The 19534-nt window shown below is 44.6% G+C and overlaps 1 protein-coding gene across 2 annotated transcripts in view; it reads right to left on the minus strand.

Moving 5' to 3' along the window:
• plxnb2b (plexin b2b) overlaps positions 1-19534 on the minus strand; it is a 130858-nt gene that overhangs the window by 101045 nt on the left and 10279 nt on the right. For both annotated transcript variants that reach the window (XM_080504313.1, XM_080504314.1), the window contains exon 2: positions 5040-5226. The gene's annotated coding sequence lies outside the window, so the exon portion shown is untranslated. The remainder of the gene's footprint in view (positions 1-5039; positions 5227-19534) is intronic.

Genomic DNA, 19534 nt, shown 5'->3' on the forward strand with positions numbered 1-19534 from the left:
CACTCCACACAGTCTTGAGTAAAGTCATAGCAGTCTCCGGCAGGTTTATTACTCTGCATGATAGCAGGAAGGGGAAATGTCACCTGGGTACTGTGGTGTTGAGGCCATTCACTTTTTTTTTTTTTTCATCGCAAGGGGTAAATGCTGTGCTCGTAAGTCTCGAGCCAGAAGAACAGAATTTCACTTCAGCAAGGCCAAGTTATTATCGGCAAGTAGGAATCATCCCCTATATGGAGTATACCATGCCATTGTCCTCCACACCTATACATCATGTGGTCTGACCAGCCCATTTACACTATGAGGATCTGACGAGAGATGAGCAAACACTTGGGCATACACATGTGTCCTTGTGTGTGTGTGTAAGTGTGTGAGTGTGTGTGGCAATATAGAAGGGGGAGCACAGTTGGGGAATCCAATCTCTCACACAGAGGAGCAGAGACAGGCGAGCAGATACGCTCCAAGCCCAGAATAACCCGGGCGGTATCCATGAATGAAATGACGGGATTACAGGGGTATTAGAAAACCTGCTGAGATGGTTGATAATGCTGTTTATGGTTGGGCGTCACACCGATTGCGGGGAAAAAGTCAAACTGTTTGACTAATGAAAATATGGACGAGCTCTTCACACAGTCAGTGAGCAGAAAATTCAAGGACAGCCGTCTGCCTTTCTATTGACAGCAGAATCTTGGTGTTGGCCGCTAAACAGACACTGACCAAATCACTTCGTCTTTGTCGTCTGTAACATGGTTGCAGCTGAACCTGAAAAAAACCAACTAAAAACGAGGACAGTAAACATAAGGCCCACTGTCCTGGTTAAGAATGGGAATATTGTTGTGTCAACAACCCCCATAGATAATAGTAATTACTGTCCTAGCTGCAGCGCCATCAGACTGAGGCAACTTCACTGGCTGACAGCCTGGTCCTAATTACCAAGAACCCCCAATTATGGGCTCCATTTCATTATTTATATTGCACAGTACACCCAAATAAAAGAGACTTCAGTGACTCTGAACAGTCAAATATGTAGAAATTGCAGAAGAGCACTACAAGGACCTGTCCAATCATTCTCTCATAGTATTTTTCCCCTTGCCAAAGAGCAAACACAAGCTTGATGCAAACAAAGCTCAGTGAAAAAAAGAAGAGACGATAAGAGAATGCTTTTATTTCCTTTTTCTTAATCACAGGAAGTAAAAAAGCTGCAAAGTGCATTAACCCCTACCACGATTCCTTGTTTACATGTGCTCATTTATCTGCGGCAGGACTGCACAATCAATTTTGAAACATCTGCCCTGGAGCCTTTTAACTGCAAAAAAAAAGTTTGGATGTTGTATCTACATTTATATTTCATTCATTTCCCAGTGAAACCTGGGCAAGAGTAATCAACTCATTTGCAGCCATGCAAATGTTTTAAAAAATAAAACATCTGACACATGAAACCATAATTCTTTATCTGGTGAGCATATTTCAACCATCTTCACATACAAACTGACTTTCACAGATGTTTTCTATCACTGTCTGCTGCCAAGCAGTGTCCAGTGATGGCTGGGGGAGGAGGGGGATTGAGGGCTCAGGGCGGGGGTGTGAAATTCTGCTATTCCTGCTCCAGTGAATTCTGCTGAAACTTGGCAGATCATTGTGGAGATTTGTACGTCTGTGGATTTGACATGAAAACGCTTGAGAGGCTCGTCTGGAATCTGTCTTTCAATGTGCCTCCTCTCAAAAGTGGGCTTGGCCATTTGGCGCATGTTCCCATAAAGTCTGACGGCCACATTTCTCAGCCCCCAAGGGTGGAGATGGGGTGATTAACTCGACAGACAGGTCTTATACACTCTCCTGAAATATAACATTACATCATTTTCTTGCTTGGAAAAAAAACATTAAAGCAGATCTCTGTTTATTTTGAGAACTGTAAGGTTTTCCTCAAACGAGAACCACCTGCATCATATGCACAGGTTTCTACAACTACATACCTTCTTGATGAACAAAGAATCTGTCTCCACTGATGATTCAGTACGAATTTAATGAATCACATAATGATCTCAAGCAGACGATCCTGCTCAGCGAGCTAAAAACCTTAGAAAGCTATAATATTCAAAAATAGACAAGCAGTTAAAACACAAAAACCAATAAGTATGCACAAAAGGAATTAACCGTGGCGATCTAAAGCGCTTAGCATTTAGATGACAGCTGCACAGGGCCGGCCTTGTTTGCAGGGGCTGGAGTGGAGCAGTATATGTGGCCCGGAGGCCGGATCTGTTCCAACTGTGCCCTGGCAAGAAAACGTTCAGCCCAGTCAGCCTCGACAGCTTGGATATTCACAGGGGGCGATGGAAAACTGGAGAGCTGCAGCACCATGTTGGAGTTAGGGGAGCTTGCGGGGGGAGGGGCTGGGGGTGATGAGTCAGGAACAAGGTGTTTTATATTATTTTGGTACCGCAAGGACGTGACATTTGCTGTGTTCAGCGAGCAAAACCAAACCGCGGCTGGTGTTGAAGGCCGTGTGTCTTTGTTGGCTTGGGGTGATTAGGTTTATCATCTGGCAGGTATACCTGGAGGGCGCTGAACCAATCTTAACCATTTCTACACATTCTGATGGTGCTAGCGCAGACAAGCAAACTTGAAACATTTTTAAAACTTGGGATGAAATGATATATTTAACACCACAGACAAGAGGACACTGCTATGATTCTTGGATGTGATTCAACAAGACCTTAAACCTTTGTTTCCAGCACATGCACTTTTCCACTGTGACCTTATCACAGCAATGGGCTTCATAGTTTCAATAGATCACAAGCATTAAAAGTAAAGGATCATCACTTTGATTCAGCGTGGCAAATGAATTATGCACTCTCATTTCTGTGGATGCATAGTTAAATTTGGAGTCATTTTGAATATCATAGAGAAGACTTTTGATGTTGGACAGCTTTCTCCTCACTTGATTAACCTGAACCAACTTCAAAAGTACTACAGTTCAAGTATCGCCATCAGCAATATTCTAAACAAATACACAGCCTTTTCTAAAAACAATATTTTCTCTGAGCCTCTGCTTTGAAATATTAAGTGTCAAAGGTATTGCTATCCATTAAATGGTCTTGTTTACTTGTTTTGCTATATACATCAAAGAATCACGTTGAAAATGGTAAACGGAAGGAGTGGAGTATTCCACAAACGAGTAAGATGGCAGAATTAGTTGACTGTACAGATTACCATTCAAAATAATGTGAAAGTAATGTGATGGATAAAGAAGACAATGTTTCACAAAGGAAAGTAAATTGTAACCTCCATCCAACCCATTACGAAAATGACAATTAAAAAGAGATAGAGATTTGTTTATTATAACGTATCCTAATTCATTCATCCCTGAGTATCTCATTGCTCCAGGGTCGCACCAAGGCAAAGCCCCCTGGGAGAGATGATTGACACCTAATCCACATGGATAGCAAAAAGGATGTCATTACTGTGACATTTACAACATCTACTAAAATGAGATATGAAGCATATGAACAACAAAGGGGAAAAAAACAAAAATTCAACTCTAAAAACATGAAGTGTGAATATTTAATGTGCTGTATTTTCGGTCTAAAGTGGAGCTTAGCTCGTTGAGTTCCAAGTTCTATTAATTCAGCACAGCCAGAACAACCACCTGCAGTAGCCTACATTTCAAATGAACCATATTTTGTTTATCTTTAACACCAGCGGGCAGGCTGGCAGGCATGCAGTACCACAGGAAATGTGATGGAAAGTGGAGCATGAGAGGTATGACCTAAGCAAACTACTGATTATGAGAAGATGGGCGCGAAAAGGAGCCGTCTGTCAAGCTAAGCACTTCACAGATGGACAAGTGTATCCCTCTCAGAAGCCAGCACTATTGAGGTTTTGTGGTTGATCTGGGATTTTTTTGGAACAGAATGGAGACAGTTTAGAAGTAATACTGAAGAAATAAAAACATGTCATGCAATTATTGCTCACCTTTTCAGTCATCTCATTAACTAAATGAGTCATGAAGACTGAAGTATTGGTGCTGCCTAACGTTTTTGTGAAGAGAAGATTTTATAACTGTCCATACAAAACCATTACAGCAGAAGTTAATTGCTGGGGATCTTCATTTAATGAGCGTCAGAGTAGATTTGATCGCTTGCATCCTGTAATAAACAAGCAGAGAGACCTGCTGGAGTGCAAATAAAGTTATGACAGAAAATAACTTATCCCAACTTGTGGGCCAAGACCTGGCTGATAATTGGACCATTGTTTCCTACCTCATGAACACACAGTGTTGACCATTTACTAGGCAGTAATGTTCCGCTACTATGAACACCATGACACACCAACAGTTTTCATTGGTGCACTGTGGCTCTCGGGGGCTGAAGGCCGCCTGTAGAGCTCCCAGGTGAGATGGTCAACTATCTGCTCGGCAACACAACTACTGTCTCGATGCGGTCCCTCCGTTTGGTACACCCCATCTTCTCCGTCTCTTCCCCAGAGCTCAGTGCTTCCCTTCTACCTCTGCTCTTGTACTGTTAGCCAAACAATAAGAGCCAGGACTGCCTTAACGAGTAGAAAGAGGAGGCTCGACTAATTAGAGTCACCCCCACGCCGATGCCTCCAAGCCTTCCTGTAAACTCGGAACAGTGCGGTACAGAGCTTGGCCAGAGCTGGGACTGTTGGGCCCATTGTGAGAGAAATAGTAGATGGAAGTTTTTTTTTTCTTCTGGCTGTTAGCCAATAGGGGACCATGGTAATTGCACAAATCCCACTGTGGAAAGTGAGGACAGTGTGAGGGTGGTGCAAGCAAAGGGAAGTGAGAAAAATCTGAGACCCATTGTGGGAATGAAAGTCCAGCAAAATATATATATATATATAGAAATTCAACATATATGTTGCATGTTATGTATAACAATGTAAAAAAAACTAAAAACATTATACAACTTCATACGACTGGTGGGGCAGAGTCTGGAGGCTCGTCTTCAGGCAAAAATAGCCCAGGAACAGAAGCATCAGGACCGTAAGTGAAAATAGAAGTGACCTGGGGTGATACTCACTAGGGTGAGGAGGACAGGGGTGCAGTGAGCGTCTTGGCTGTTGGAGTGGAACAGAGGGTGCAGCAGTAGTGGCTGCACAGTGGGCGCCCGCTGGACACTTCAATCACAGGCAGCCGGAGCCCCGGGCGAACTTGGCCAATTAGCCGCACACCGCCGTTGACCCCCAGCTTCATTAAGGGCCTGGGCTCTGGATAATGGGAGAGGGGAGGGGAGGTGGAGGGGATTAGGGGATGAGAGAGTAAACTGTCAGCACTGACCAGGTTCGAGGAGACAGACACATGCATTTGCACAGACACACGTTCAAGAGGTGAAGCGCAAGGTTACGGATAAACACAATTAACTGTGAGAGCATCCTATATCGCACGTGTTCACACTGGCTAAATCATAGTCACAGGCCTGTAGGGTTACACCTGCAGCAAAGCTCGTGGTGGTGGTGGTGGTGGTGATGGTGGTGGGGGGGTATAGTGATAGAGGCCAGAGGGCAAAGCTCTGCCCTCTCTCCCACACTGCTGCATTGACAGCAACAGGTGTGGTGGCCAGCGGACATGCAATTACTCGACTGAAGATCTGCTCTTTGTGACAGAGACAACAGCAGATCAGAGGTAAGATCAGAGCAAGAGGGGGAGAGAAGAGCAGCAAAGTGGGAGGAGAGGAGAGACCGGAGGAAAAAAGAGAGGAAGATACAGCCTACTGGAAGTCCCAAGAGGTGAGACAGAGAGAAAAAGGAGAGAGGTTTCCAGCTGGCTCTTTGCATCACAAATCCTTTACCGGCAGAGTACTGAGCTTAGGAAGAAAAAAAAAAAAAAGGGGAAACACACGGATCAAAAACCAATGCATACAGCAGCTACAACACACCTGTTGCTCTGCGAGACAAATTTACACACGTTGGTAGTCTGGAGAGACCTCACATATATGCATGCACAACACAGAGACAAAGACAGCAACACCCCATCTCATTTTGGATTGGGTGGGGCTATGAGAGGTGCTTTGGGACAACTTGTGCTCAACGAGCCCTGACAGAAAGAGTGAGAGTGTGTGTGTGTGTGTGTGTGTGTGTGTGTGTGTGTGTGTGTGTGTGTGTGTGTGTGTGTGTGTGTGTGTGTGTGTACATTCACATGGGATTTCTGCTTTACATCAGTCTCATAATGGGCTGGGGGTTATGGAGGGCAGTGGGGGGTGGGTGAAAGCTGTAGTCATGCTCCCTCCTTCATTTTCTCTGGTCTCCTCCGATTACAGGCCTTCGATCAGGCCAAAGTAATGTTTGTGAGCTTTGCCATCATTGTAGCAATAACTGCTGTCAGAAAGCTTGCACGCTTGGTTGGAGAGACGATACTGGCCCTTTATTTAAAACAAGCCAAGGAAAAAAGATCAATGGCCCAATTCAAGCCATGAATTGGAGGGAAAGTTCACAAACATAGTGGAAGATTATGAGAAGGAGATATATGTGTGGATATGGGGGAGTAGGGAGTGAAGGGGCATCTAGCTCATCTGGGTGCTAGTGGCTTATTGATCGGTAGAGACACACAGCTCCAAGCCATTCATCACAGGCCACTCTCAGGCCCTTAGATAACTCCTATGATAGTGCCCTGCTGCTGAGCAGCTGCAACTGGCCACATCCATTATCCTTCAAAGTAAGCCCCCTAGCCTGGGAACAGGCATGGAGGGGCTGCTGTGTGACAGGCTGGAGGCAGGGCTGAAATGGAAAAGACCAGGGCTGTGGTTAGGAGCCTGTGGCTGAGGCAAGTGTATACAAAAGGAGGAGCTGGGGTTGACAGACCAGGGTTTTATGAAAAATGGTGCTATGACAGCCACGACAGAGATGAGAAACTGTCTGTTTGCACCAGTAGGAGAAAAAAAAATGTGACAGCACTATTGTTTCCATTTCTTGGCCAAACAGTATTAGCAAAGCTGTTTTATAGCAGATAGCACACAAACCAGCCGAGCGACAGGCAGCTCTGAAAACTGCTGAGTGGCTCTGTATGCGTGTGTGTGTGTAAAAAGAAATCCCAGATTGGGCAGGTGGGGATCAGCCATAATGAGCCATGCAGGGAGGGAAGCAAGGGAGTTCGGGCAAAAAAAAGAAGGGTGGAGGCCAAAGAGTGAGTGAGAGTGATGGAGATGGGGCTCAGAGCCAGAGACAAGGCCCCAAAAGAGCAATTACACAAGCTCCAGAGAAGGTGCGGGCTCAGCCCCCAGGCAGGGTTTCAAACAGCACAAAGCCCAGCCAGACACGTACGTGTACACACACACACACACACACACACACACACACACACACACACACACACACACACACACACACACACACACACACACACACACACACACACACACACACACACACACACACACACACACACACACACACACACACACATAGCAAAACCAGGAAGTTGGGAACAATAGAAGATGGTGAACACACAAAGCATAAAGTGAAGGAATTATTAAAATGGGGTCATCTCAATTTTAGGTATCTGCATATCAAACTGTTCCCACAAGCTTTCACCGCAACATTGTGTTGCGCCAAATACATGTTCCCTCGGCAGCATGGCCTGAAACAAAGGCTGAGGCTCTTTGGTTCAGGCCAGCGTGCGCAAAACCTTCAAGTCGACTGTGCTCCGTGTGGCGAGTGCTAAACAACACTGAAAAGACTGGACAGCCTCACACCATGGTGCCTGTCACAAATACAAGTCTGAAATAGTTTCTGAAGGCAACCGTTTGTGCCCCACTCCCTTCAGCCAATCTCACCCATCACCACCTCCACCTCTTAAAGGAGAATACAAGCTTTTTCTCTCATGAATGATGAGAGAAAAAGAAAGTGAGAGCGAGAGAGATGTGCAAACAGATAAGGGGGAGGGGAAATTAAATTAAGAGAAAAGTTCTCGCGCAACGGTATGCACCATTGATTTCCTATTCTGTTGGAAACATTTAATGAGCTTAAATAGGAGCCTCGTTTGACACTGCCACGGTGACTCGGAGGAACCTCCCAGTGAGAGGAAATCGTTCAGCGGCTGTGACGGCTACCGGAGAGGGCTGGAAGATGGAGAGGAGATTGGGGGGGGGGGGGGGTGTTTTAATGTCAAAGCAAGAGACATGAGTGAGACAGATGTTGGATTATGCCTGGGAAATGGTCCATGGATAGCATTATTTGCTTGGTTCTCAGTGAAGAGAAAAAAAAAAAAGACTGAAGAATGAAGGAGACTGCTGGAGGAGAGGCAGATGTAGAAGAAGGCTAAAGGTGGTCCACATTCACCTGGGATGCCTAGTTATGTAGGTGCTTACCCACAACAGGCTCTCATTATAACCCAACAATGTCCATACTGATTGACAGTTACTGCTCTAGTGCAGCGTTTCACCTCATTACTTGTTGGATGACCTCCCTAGGAGGCATTCAACAGATGCAATTGCTTGGCGGCCATCTTGTTTCTCTGCCCTAACTGCTCTCTTTTCTCCCTCTATTGGCGGGGGAACTATTGTCACTTTAGAAAGCAAAGTCCAGAGGCGCTTCAGTGCTCTGTGCTGCTGATGAGGACCCCACTGGGAACCATCCGTAGCTGCTTTATAGAGCTGCCAGGCAGAGTGAATGCGCTCAGCGTCCCGCCACCTTTTGCCAGCAATCATTATAATACGAGCGCGGAGTCAGGCACGGGTATACACTAACACCACAGGGGGCACTCCCCTCGTGGACTACTGTTTAGGGTGGGTGTGTTTGTATGTTCAACAATGTTCCAAACCATGCACAATGAAGAACATAGCAGTCCTGTACTGCTACTCAGTAAATACACAGAGTAGACATATCAGGCAGACAACAAAAACAGATTGTATGTGTAGCCAGCTTGAAAATGGTCTAAAATAATGCCCCCCCCCCCCCCCCCCCCCCATGAATCTCATGTGAGCTAAAATGTTAATTTCAAGTCTGTGAGTTAATTTTATTTCATTGTAGCTATGCTTGATGTTATTCTGTTTGTTTTGTTTTGTTTTGTTTTAGGCCTGCCAGAAAGAAATGCTACTAGGAGTAAGTCCTGAATTGAATATCATTTTAGGGTAGGAGGGTGGATTAGGGTCCTAAAAGTCATGGTATGCTGATCTCAACATCATGGATATTGTGTTGAATTGTGTTTACACAGGAGAATTTGAGTCTGAATTAAATCTACAGAAGGTCTGTGCTACATCCATGTGGCATCCCCTCAAAAGTTATCTGCAAGTTCACTGAAATAAGTAATGCTGTTCTTGGTGCAGAGTAGTCACACAAAATACTGATTTCTTTTCTGTTCATCCACATTGCATTGTGTCAAGTATTTCAAAACAAACTATCCCTCCTGTCATTCTTGCATAAAGGTTTTGTGCAGTTCTATACATATTTGACAATTTTGGACCTTAATTTAGAAAATAATCTGCAAAATTTAGACTTTTTAGCTTTAACTCAGACCAAAAATTGTGAAGTGTTCCACATCACAGCCCAATTACTGGTTTTTATATGCAGTGGCAAAAGATTTATGTATCACAGCGAACATGGTAGTAAAGAATGGAGCACTACTGTAAGTGATTTGTCCACAGAGGAGATACTTGTATTCTTGGACAAACCAGACACAATGGTATAACATACACATTTTAAGAGATACTGCACTATCTCAAAGTTTATGTCTGAGTAAATGCAAAAGCATAAGAAATACATTGGATATATTGCATAATATCATGACAACTGTATAAGATAGCACTTTGTACAAACACTCCAAAACAGGCAATGACTTAGCAGACATTTGCTTATAGGCTTGTAAACATGTTAAGTTGCATGTGCATGTGTAACTGCTGCTGTTAAGTGATTCAGCATAAATATTTCAGGTGACTGTATGTTTTTACTTCAAACATCTCTGGTTTATAGCAGCTCGGCATTCAACGAGAGTCAGTTTCATATATTAATGGGTCAGAAAGGTGCTCTTCAGTTTGTGACCTGTTTTTTTTTCTTCTATCGTTCGTCACCCGAACGTATTAAAAACTCACTCGAATTCACATAAAAACAACTTCAACTAAAATGACATATTTTTGATTATTTTGACTTTCTAATCCCGAAGTTTCATAACTTTTTATGGTTCCAAAAAAAGTTGACTGAGCAGGAAGAGGAAGAGGAGGAACAGGGACAAGATTGATTTGTTATTGACCAATATAATAAAATACATGCCAGACATTTAGAATGTTATAAAAAAAAAATGCATATGGATAAAAAGTGACTAATACAATAAATAAGGTGTGGCAGTATGAAGTAGTATGGTAGTATGGTGTGACAGCTCCAATCTTAATACTGTATCAAATTTATTTCAGACTAACAGCAAAAAGCCTTATTGAAGTCTGTGGGAGTTAATGCCACTCTCGGCTTTTAGCTATGAAGAACAAACTTAAAGTATATATTATTATTCCTTCAGATTGAGGAGTATGAAGAGACACACCTTCCCTGAGTTTCATTGAGACATCTTGATTATTAACGAAACTACAAGTGTTTTTATGTAAAAAGTTATGTTTGTCGAATTCATACATTACCCAAGCTTATACATTTCTATTAAAATCCGAGCAAGTCAAAATTTGTCCGGGCAAGTAAAAAGTTTTTTGAGCACATGCCCAAAGGGTAAGTGCTCAGAATCCTTAATGTCAAGCCCTGTACACCCATGCACAGCCATACCAAGTACAGGAAACTGAAAGTGACTAACATTGTTGCTCACCATTGTGCCAGCAAGACATAATCTTTCACCGGAAACTGCCGTTGCTCTTCATAGAAATCTATAGGTCATCATCTATAGGATTCCATGGGATATTCTGTAAATCATTTACAGTGGCCTATATATAGCCTGTGGAGAAAAGGTCATTATTGAAACAGAAAGCTATATTTCATAATTGCACTACCACGCTTCTATCCCCTCAGTGAAATTGGCTCTCCAGAATATATTCTCACTCTTTTCCATCTCTCTTTATCTCTCTCTCTCTCTCTAGTCCGTTAGAGAGGGCGATTTTGACAGGCTGACTGTCTTTCCTGATGCAATAACCACCCTCCATTTGTATCTGAGGAGGGTGCATTAACTAGACAGTGTAATCAGGACAGGCAGCAAGCCTCACCAACCGCCTGCTTTTTACCACTCTACGCTATAACAGCCCGCCATTAGACCACAATTAGCGCAGCTCACTCGGGGAAAAATAACCCCTCAAAAGACCTATGGGCAGCACAGCGGATGCAAGAAAACAAGACTTTCATCCAAGTCTATTGTTGCAATAAACACTCTGGAGACATAATCTTATTTGATCCTCCTTGATAATGAAGGCAGGGAGACTTTAAGTGAAAGACTTCTTTAAAAGCACCTGGGACAATACCATGGGACAGTGCCAGATTCTGACCTAATACTATTGATGTATTAGAGTGAAAGACTTCCCGACTAAGGACTCGGACAGAAAAGGCTCATAGACAGCTCATAGACAGCGCATAATTCAAAATGAAAGAAAAGAAAAAAAGTTCAAAAAATAAAGGACATTTAAATGTTTTGACTTATCATGAATGCAGTCACCGTCCAAAAACTGTGGTGAGGTTTGTCGAAGTACCCTGTGGTGACGGCGCACTCCAAGTGGATGTGCTCATCCAGAGGAGGATGCTGTCACGCGAGTCTGCAAAAGCAAAGTTCAGCACGTATACTCTCTCCCTCACGGCTTTGGAACAATAAAGAGAAATGCATGTCCCTGTGGTCATTTGTGGCATGCTGGCTGTGGGCAGACACAGATAAGAGTCTGCATCGGTGGAGGCTGACACACTGTGATTATCTCCCGCTGGTGGAATTGACCATCCATCAATCGAGGAGACCAAGACGACTGAGGCCAGCCGACTCAATTGTTTGCCCGAGACAAGATTTTTATGATTCAATGACCTCGGGGGGGGGGGACGACAAATGTCAAGTTTTTTTTAAAGGTGTTGACATAGGAGTGTACTAATGTGTGGTGATTCAAATTCATAAATGCATAAAGGGCTTTGATCTCTCGATTTCTCATTTCACATATGTTCTCACACCAAGTCATTCCACTCACAGGGAATACCGCCTGACTTTTGAGGGCTTCCTGTCAAGAATCAGTCAGCCTTTCAGGCTCTATCAAGACCATTTCTTCCTCACCTCATGCTGCATGTTCTGGACCCGAATACAAGTCCATACACTGGAGCCAGCTGAAGGAGAGATGCAAAAAGAGATGGAGAAAAGAAATGAGGGAAAGAGTGTCTCAAGAAGCACATTCTTTTTACCGAGCCCCATCTGGAAGTGGAAAGGTAGATAAACAATGACGTGAGTTGCATCCCATCTCCATCCTGAAGCCTGAACAGACACACACTCGCCACAATGCTTGAGCGCTATTGCCACTGATCCTGTGCAGCGTGCCAGGCATTGTCAGGGATTGGGTCTTATCAATCGTTGGCCAGATACTGAGCACAAGCGTGAGGCAAACAAAAGGGAAGGGGAGAGAACAAAAATGGAGGGGAGCTGCAAGCGACAATGAGAAACACAAATGAGAAGATGGCTGAGAGCCACCCGTCCACGCGGCCTGGACCCGCTCTATTTAATCTGGTCAAGTCTGCCCTGGATCAAAGCAAGCTCCCCTCGTGAGCTGACAGACTGAGGAATCAGACTGCCAATCCCACCCAAAAAGGACTGAACTGAATGAGGCGATATGGGGCTGTGCAGTATTGTGCTAGGAATACAGACTATTACAGCTGGGGAACTCAGCTTTATTTAAAAAAAAAAAAAAGTCAATTTGCATTCATTGAACTTGCTTGAGGAGCTTGGGGGCAACGTTAGCTGCTGCTCCTGCTGCTTTGAATTCCTCTCCATATTTTTTAGGCCCTTCTGGCATGAAATATATTACAGTAGTTGTAGAACTCTTTATTATCCCTTATGGGGAACTTGTCCTTGTACCAAGTCAGAGATAATAACAAAAACAATATAAATACAATATCAAAGCTCAGCATTTGAAGGCTGATGAGGAGCAACAGCTGGAGCAACAGCCATAGGATGCTCCCCAAGAGTGCTGTGCCTCATGGGACCACCTTGTCCGGAAAGAGTGCTGCTTAGCTAGACCAAGGTAGGACTGGAGTAGGATGCAGAAAGCAACAATGGGGATGACACAAGTGAAAAGGGCCAAAATAAAGAGAGTTTGACAGCCATCCCCCGGGCAGCAAAAGGAGCTGCACCTGTGTGCACCCTGGTTCTGCTCAGTTGGGTTTGTGACACACACACACACACACACACACACACACACACACACACACACACACACACACACACACACACACACACACACACACACACACACACACACACACACACACACACACACACACACACACACACACACACACACACACACACACACACACACACACGCGCGCGCTGGCGGAACATCAGGAGGGAGGGATCAGGTGGCTTGGGCAAGTTGACGGAAAGAAAAGAGCTGGGCGGGGAGTTGACAAATGAGTCTTGTCAGGTAACATTCACAGATGCGAAGGGATATAGGGGGAAGAAGAGGGAGAGGATGGGTTAAGGGAAGAGAGGGTGTCTGTCAGCTCATATTGGTTCATCAGCAAAAATCTCCTGCCCTGATTAGAAACCACTGCAGTTAGGGGAGCGAAAGACAGGAGAGTGAGCCTGCTTTCCTCCCTAGGACTACTTACTGATTCTGATTGAGGAGACAAGGAAACATGCCCTCAATCTCTCTCTGGCTGGGATAGTTCTCACTACGATGGCTCTGATGAAAAACACTGAAGAGAAGGCAAGAACAAGTGCGAGAACCCGGCTGAAACCCTCAAAAGGCTGTAAATGTGGGTCAGACAAATTATTGTAATACATTGACTAACATAAAAGTGAAAGGAGACCGAGGTGAAAATAAATAAGAGAGTGAAAAAGAGCAGAGATATGCACAGGAGAGACAGTCTGTTTCAACATGCCTCAGCATGCAGGAGATCCTTTGGCAAGCTGCTACAGAAAACAAAAAGAGCATAATCACTTTTAAGTGATTTTGGCCAAATTAATGCACGATCCTTCAGCTGTGTTCAGACCTTGATAAATGCACACTGTCTCGGCAGTTATTAAACACCAGAGAGACCGGTCGGTCCCCGTGCCAGCCAAAACTAATTAAAGCCAGGCAGATGTGTCTGGACAGTGGTGTACCACACACAATGCCACACACTCGCTCCGTTGTGTGCATGCTTACGCACGTGCACACAACCTCTAAATGGGCTGTTTAACCATGTCCACAATGTAATCAGTGCCGGCTGATGAGCCGTCACCCTACTAACTAGACCAGGTGAACACAAAACAACAGCATTTCAGGTTCAGTTTATAACTTTGGAGTGTTTGGTTTCGGAAACTTTTTGTCAGCTAACGGCCAAGGGGAGAAAAACGCCTTTCCCTCGGCGCCTTATTATCCTCACCAACACCATGTAACGTGCCTCTTTCTCTATTCCCTACCTTTTCCACTGCAGGTGATGAGAGTTAGAAATAACAGCTCCCAATTAATCTTTCATGGCGCACGTGTTCTTGATTTTGTTAGGTCTGCTTCATGAATTGTATGAGTGCATCTCCACAATAGAAGGCTGGTGAGGCTTTCATCCTCCATCTCTTCCTCCTCTCCACTTTTCATGCTCCTACTTTGTGAGCAAACAGCTGGGCTTTTTTGTTTTTTTTGTGGAGAGCTATCATTAAAGCAGCCTACAAGCATGAGAGCTGCACTCCAAACTGCTGATGGAAGGCCCGCTAGGCGAGTCAAAGTCGGGCATGATATTGCATTGTGATTGTATGTCGGGGTCGGGTAGAGCTATTAGATTATAAACACACAGAATCACACATCCATGCACACATACACGTACAGGGGCACAAGACGTAAATTGATGTGAGCACCTGTGTTTCATCTTCATTTAGGCTGTCGGCCTCAGCTCCTTGTAATCAAGCCTATCGCAGCTCACATACACTATTCAGCCTCCACTCTTACAGTCATTCAAAAGCCACACATACACACAAAGGTGACTAATCACCCATGTGGTGTAGCCATCCCCTAGTTTGAATGACAAAGTGAATGTGGTCAGAAATATAGGCTAATGCCCTTTTCAACACAAAGCTTAGGCTGCATTACAACCAAACAGACAGGTTGAGGGGAGGGGGGAGGGTGGCTTATGACCCAGCTCAGAGAAGCATGGACGGGGAGGAAGCAAATGACATCACAGATAAGGGTGATGTACTTGGGCTAGCTGCTCGTGGCTACATGAAGCTGACAAGTCTGTACGTGCACTCAATTTCAATAGCAGTTCCAAGTGTCAAGGGCAGGGAGAGGGCAGAGCCAAAACAGTAGAAAAAGTCAATTCAATGGGACCAGGCTAGTTTGTGAAGTGAAAAATCTAAGGTGGCTCACCAAGAGGGCCTTCCTGAAACTCTCGTTGCTAAATATCAGCATGTTAGGAGTGGTAGGTGCTGGCTACCTCCACTCGGAGAAGTGTTTGGGCTGGGGCTTATCGTCCAAATGCCTCAACCACAGTGGAAAGTTGTTTCCCCAGCAGAACCTTGGTTGCTGGCTGGTATGATCCAGGCAAGTCTCCTAGTAGTGAGAGAGGCCTGATGCAACCAAAGCCAGGTTCAGACTGTGGGATAAGGTTGGATCAGAGCCAGGAGCCATTAGCAAGCAGTGTTCCCGACACAACGGGCAGAACACGACATTTTCAAAGGCGTGGAAAGACTTGAGCAGAACCACGGTGAAGAGTGCTGGGCAGGTGTTTCATTCAAGCCTTCTGATAACAACCCTCCTGTCCAGATTGGCTACTGCAAACAGTGCCAGGGACTGCCAGGCAGCAGGAATACAAATCACCTCTTCGATAGTCTGCACTGAGCTAAGCAAAAACTAGTGAACTGGCATTCTCTCATTCATTTCTTAGATCATCAAGCCTCTTGTGGCTTACTGTGTGCTGCTGGAAAGAATTTCAATGTACCGGCATACATTTAGATTAATGTGCATCTTTACAAAAGAGTATATGACAGTACGGTTAATAAGCAGAAAACACATTAACTATCAGGAAGCACCAGCAGTATGAACAGACAAAGATCTAGCTAATGGCCACAGCCAGATCATTTACCGTACAGCGACAAGCCAGATGCGGGATAGCACAGTGGCTGTAAAGACAGAGGAAAGGGGACACTTTCATTACTTAAAAGATAACATCCGGAGACTTCTTTGTATGGAATGAGTTTCTGCTTTCAGCTCCCACTATGAATAAGCACACAATTAGTGCATCAATTATGAGTGTTGGAAATATAAGCTCAGGTTACTTAAATCTCCTTTTCCACTTACAGCATGGATCTAACTACCAAACAAATCTTATGAGCAACATTACTAACAGATGGAGGCACAGGCACTTAACCCCCACAGCACAGGCCTTTCATTCTGTTATTGGTTTTCCAAAAATTCTTGGCAATATAACTCGTTTCAATTATAAGTCATTGGAACAAACAAGTGATTTAAAAAAACACTAGTGAGAAGCCATCTGACTTTTAGCACTGCTTGATCCCAACAATCAGTCACAGATGGAAGTAGACTTTGCTCTCCTGGCTCACCTATCACACACTGACCATTGCAATCACCCAAAAAACAACAAGCTTTTACATCTGTGACTGTGAGTGAGTCCCATTAAAAACCCATCACATACGCTACTACCACGCTACACTTACTGCACACAAAACCCATTGCTATAATTGGTTCCACCACACCCTTTACCTACTCTGGACAGGACAACCGATAAATGCAAACTACTCTGCAGTAACTGGTCATATCTTTGTTACCGTCAAGCTTGACAAATTATTTTCAAACCCAGGGAAGAACCCAACAACAAAGAAACAACTCACAAAATGGAAAAGAAATGAGGTGAAAGCAGAGTGTTTTGTTATTTTTTTGTTTGCTATGGAAGGCAAACGGTGATGACAGTGTTACTGTGAGCTGATGGCATACCTCCAGATGAGAAGACACACTCCATCACACCACACAAACAGACAGTGCGGTTGTAAAGCAGATCTGTTGTTTCACAGCGACCGCAGTGAGGGCCACAACCATGTCATTACCCGAGCCAGGGAAGAAGAGGAACCCCAGAGCATGGTATTCTCAGACGGAGCGGGACAGCTGGGGAAGAGTGTTAATGTGGGGATGTTTGACAAGGAAGGAAAGATAAATGGAAAGCCGGGGAAGTTATACAGTGAATGTGCGAGTGAAACAAGTGCGTGTGCGTGAAGGTGATTGTGCCGTCGAGGCTCAGCTTTAGTTTGAACGAACATCATGGAGATGTTTGTCATACCAGGGTGAGGAGCGTGTCTGGACTGGGATGAGGCTGAGGAGAAAATCTGATCGGGCCCCTGAGGCACTCCAAAAAATAACACAGCCTTCTTTTTTTAAACAGAACACATTCAGGACTGATTAATGGACTCTCACAAACTTTTTTTTTTCTAATTAGGAATGCAAGAGATTAGGACCACTCATTAGTATTGGAAAAGAAAAAGTAATACAGGAAATCACAATTGAGAGCAGAGGGCAGGATTGGAAGCTATTTATGAATAAATATTTTTTTTATAAAAGAAAAAGTAACTAATTATCACCAGCAAGAGACAATATAAACTCACAATCAATGCTAATTGTTTCCTGGTGTGACATGACTACAGATAAAGGAAAACCATAATTGATATTCTAAACTGACTTTTGTTAATTAAAACACTGATTATTTTGCTAAACAGACATCGACATCCAGAGACGCGGTGTTGCCCTTTAGAAAATGCACTTGCACAGCGTTAAACCAGATTCCTTTGAGGCCGCCATTTTTTGGCAGCGAGCTGCTGTCCGGGGATCAGGATGTCCATTGATATGTAAACAAACAGAAAAATGTGACAGCAGTTTTCATATGAGATAATCCCCCAGACAAGCACTTTTATTTGTTTTCTCCAACAAATGTCAAGTTTTATTAATTGATTGAGCCTGAGAAGGACAGAGACTGGGAAAAAGAGAGGTGGTGGGAGCTCCACCACCAAGTGTGGATTACTGTAATTCCGCCGCTCTACTCCAAGGCAGAGAAATCTGTTGCAAAAACCTGACCAACAAATATATATGTTTACAAAACCCCTCAACTCTGATAAAACTGTGTAGAGTAACAAAAAAAAATACACCTAAAAATGATCTAAACCCTTGTGAAGAGAAAGTTTAGGGTTGAAGGGTGTGTGGATTAAAAAGGCTGGACACCGAACAAAGGGGCTTACTGAGAGCTGGATCTGGGCATATAGGGGAGGTGGCTGAGGACAACACACTTAATGGAAGTGACAGTCAGCAGATACGCGACAGTCCCCTCCGTCCGCAATCGCTCCTACCACCTTCTCTGGCGGCCCAGAAAAGAAAAGGAAAAAAATGTTAAGAAAAAAAAAACCCACCCTTCACCCCCCTCCACCCCATCTACTGATTACATACAATACAACCATACTAGGGAAGAGGAAAGGGAGGTGAGGGGATGGAGTGGGGGAAGTGAATAGACAGGGAGTGCTGCCAGGGCCTACTTTTAGATAGCGTGGTTATCAGCAAGAAAAGGAGAGGGAGAAACAAAGAGGAAGTTTACTGGCGTTGTTTTATCTGGAAGGGAATTAAACTGAGAGGCACACAGGGGAATGAGACAGCGGGAGTAAAGACAACGACCACTCAGAAGAAAGGGAGAAACTGTCCAAAGTCAGGCAACCTTCAGACACATCCCCTTCTGTCTAACTCACAGCTACCTTATACTTTGCCCTTGGTTGAAAGTCATCTCATGGTCCCTGGCTTTGATAGGAGTCCGGGCCCTGGAACGAGTTACTAACGACCCAGAAAGCTACTCGTCAGACTACTGGTGCAGCTTGATATGCAACGTGAGAGGCTGTCGCTGGGATGGAAACTGAATGTGGCCTTTGATAAAACACTCAAAGAGGGATAAACACAAAGAGGGATAAAAACAGAACTGGAAGTAGGCAACCCATTAGCCAGAGCGAGAAAAGAGGGGGAGCAGCAGGAGGCCAGGCAACTTGAGCTCGGGGTAAATATATGCTCCTGGGTGTCGTCCTTGACCCCGTTGGATGAGGCTGACGCTCGTGATGAGAAAGGCTGTTGGGCACAGCATCCACCAGGTGTAGACTGGAGCGGGATGAGAGGAATGCCGATGAGAGTAGCCCTCCACCCCAAGCCCTCCCTCTCACCAACCCACCCACACTGTCACCAAACAGCACCCAGGCAGCCCGCCGGAGCCCAGTAATCAGAGAACTTAGCCACTGACCTCTCCACAGGCGCTATACCTTTTAATGAGATCCATGCCTTTGATTCCTCCAGCTGCCTGGAGGGAGATCATGCAGAAGCTCAGGCTCACATCTACACACAAACATCAACTTTGCCAACTGTAGACGGACACTTCTGCATTCACACACAGCTGTGGCCACAAAGAC

This window comes from Blennius ocellaris (assembly GCF_963422515.1).
Source record: "Blennius ocellaris genome assembly, chromosome: 11".
NCBI lineage: Eukaryota > Metazoa > Chordata > Actinopteri > Blenniiformes > Blenniidae > Blennius > Blennius ocellaris.